The 2,798-nt window shown below is 39.0% G+C and overlaps 1 long non-coding RNA gene across 1 annotated transcript; it reads left to right on the top strand.

The window, feature by feature from the left end:
• The first annotated feature begins 260 nt into the window (after positions 1–260).
• On the top strand, positions 261–1,804 carry LOC126390703 (uncharacterized). The gene is made up of 3 exons (XR_007569986.1): positions 261–392; positions 555–683; positions 1,208–1,804. It is a non-coding gene; the product is annotated as an uncharacterized LOC126390703 (long non-coding RNA).
• Positions 1,805–2,798: the final 994 nt, after the last annotated feature.

Below are 2,798 nucleotides of genomic sequence, written 5' to 3'. Positions count from 1 at the left end.
GTGTCCTCTGGCTCATGGGGTCGACTTGTCTGCTTGCACAGTGGATGTCAGCAGAGATGACCTTGATGTCAGTGACAATGATGTCCATGTGTATCGACATGGACGGGACCATCTTCAAACACAGATGGCTCAGTACAAAAAGAGGACAACTCTCATCCATGAAGACCTGACCAGAGGAATCCTGACACTGACACTCTCTTCAGTAAAGCTGTCTGACAGTGGACCATACAANCAGATGGCTCAGTACAAAAAGAGGACAACTCTCATCCATGAAGACCTGACCAGAGGAATCCTGACACTGACACTCTCTTCAGTAAAGCTGTCTGACAGTGGACCATACAAGGTCTACGTCCCAAAACTGGATGCCGGTTGTGTCATTGACCTCAGTGTTGGTGAGAATGCTGAGTTTAATACAGTTTAATTCAGATTAGTCAGAATTAGGAATATTGTTTTTGACCTCTCTGGGCACAGGCAGATTGTCTCACTTCTAGATGATATTTTTAATCTGCATTTTCTGAATACTGAAAACATTGTCTTCTTTCTTTTTTATATAGTAACCAAAGATCAAGAGAACGTAGCTCCTGTAGATGAGCCTCTGTGGAAAATTGTCTTCCATGTCTGCGGTTGTGTCACTGTTATCGTTCTTGCCACTTTTCTTATCCTGTTGAAGTCTAAAAGGATCTGTAAGTTAGAAACTTCTGTTCTACAGTATTTTAAAATTAACTGTGGAGTCTAACTATGTATATTTACTCCTCTAATATAAGACAACCCCAACTTCTTAAAAGTTATTTCCACTAAATAAAATCTTAAATTGGAGCCAATACTGTTTCTAAAACTGGCTTCAACAGTAAAATGCTGCTTACACATTGATGCATCAATACTGACAATCTAATAATGGAAGATAGAATAAAAATAAATCATGGAGGATATTTTCCTGCAGAATGAGTACTTGTACTTCAGATAGTTGAGGTAGATTTTTAGTGTGTGGAGTTTTGTATCATGTAACGAACATCAGTTTGATTATTCCTCATACATTTGCCATAATATGAAAATATTATTATTGTGATGATAATGATGATGATGATGATGATGATGATGATATCAACAATATTATTACGTTGTCTGGCTACCATCTTAGCTGTGTACACAAACTGTCCTTAACTGTATAAATTAAGTATGTCACAAAGTGGTTATTGTGTCCTCACAGTTTCTTAAGAAGAAGACGCCCAGAGGAGTGAAGGGGCCAGAAGATGAGACAATGATGCAAAAGACACAAGCAACAGATGAGGATGAAGACCCACACAGCGCTGCAGTGAATGGCCTGAGAGAGGTGGTGGTCTGAGACGATAACCACTCATCCTGACAACATTAGAAAACCTTCCATACTTCTTCACCTGAAGCAAAGCCTTTTCCTCCACAACAGTAAAGTTGATTTTATATATGTAGCCCAGTATCACAAATCTGCCTCGAGGAAGGGATTTTGGTAGTGTATCAGGAGAAAGGGTTAAGCTGAGCAGTTACAGTAGGTTTTTTAATAGTGCCGTATTTTTTTAATTTTTTTTATGTAAGACGGCAACCTGCAGTGTATCAGCGACGCAGGAAACCTGATCAAGAATACTGCTTTATTTGCACAGTTTGATGTTTGATATGTTTGTAGTGTTCTTTGCTCCGTCTGCCCACACTGGCTCTAAAATCACAGGTAGCATATATCGATAGTTCTTGTTATTGATCAAGATGACGTTTATGAATTTCCTTCAAGCCTTACAATAATATTATCACTTTGGATTATGTTTTAATGTTTGGTCCTGATATATTATCACTTTGGATTATGTTTTAATGTTTGGTCCTGATTCGCTGATGTCCGTTTCACACCGCTTGTCTATTGTAGCTAACAGAACCCTGGTTAGAAGATTGATTAGTGTATTGTTATTTATCACAGTTAAAATTCAATCAGTAAAATTCATTTGGCTTTGATCTGCACAAAAAGTGCAAATCAGTGTAATACATTTAGTGTTATACGTTTTTAATGTTCTTTAAAGGTGGGAGTAGGCGGCACAGATCAATCTCAAACCAGCTCAGACAAAGAGCGCCTGGGTCTGTTGAACTGGCTTCGTGGTACAGCCCTCACAATTAATGTGGCTAGAGTCAATACTGTGAGTAACTAGTCTAACCCTATTGAGATCATCCGACCTTTCGCCTTGACCTGACTTCTTTTCACAGAACTCTTTCTACTTGTGTGTATATGTTTAAGCTGTCTGTTTTTTACATTAAGCGGGATTTAAACTTGTGCAGCAGACCCTATACGCTGTAGCCTACGCACGTGGCCTACGCCGTTGTGAGCAACTTGTTTGGTGGTGTGTCTGTGTCACTCTGCCGTTACACCTCCAAAACACTTGTCAGCGACGGGGTCTCTGTGAAGTGCTGTGAAGTTAAGTTGATTCTAAACACACATTGAACACACATTAAACATGGCTTAATAGAGACCATTTCATACACAAGTACACAAATCAGCTTCACTATAACTCGCAGCATTCACAGACAAACACTTTTCTTTATCTGGACACATTTTCCCCACAAATACAACATGCTAATGTTTTTAGCATGAGCCTATGGCATTTTGCATTGTATAAATTAGCCTAGCAGCTAGTGGTCTTCTCTCTACTCATATAAAACCAGGGACAACAGCAACATTTAACAAAGGGAACGTTACAAAATTCAGCTCCATTACAACTCACAAGGTTCACTGACAAAACAACTGTCTTATACTAAGCACGTTTTCCAAACAAATACAACATGCT

Source organism: Epinephelus moara, chromosome 5 (assembly GCF_006386435.1).
Source record: "Epinephelus moara isolate mb chromosome 5, YSFRI_EMoa_1.0, whole genome shotgun sequence".
Classification (NCBI taxonomy): domain Eukaryota; kingdom Metazoa; phylum Chordata; class Actinopteri; order Perciformes; family Serranidae; genus Epinephelus; species Epinephelus moara.
Note: the sequence above shows the minus strand (reverse complement) of the source record. Positions and strands in the feature narration are given on the sequence as shown.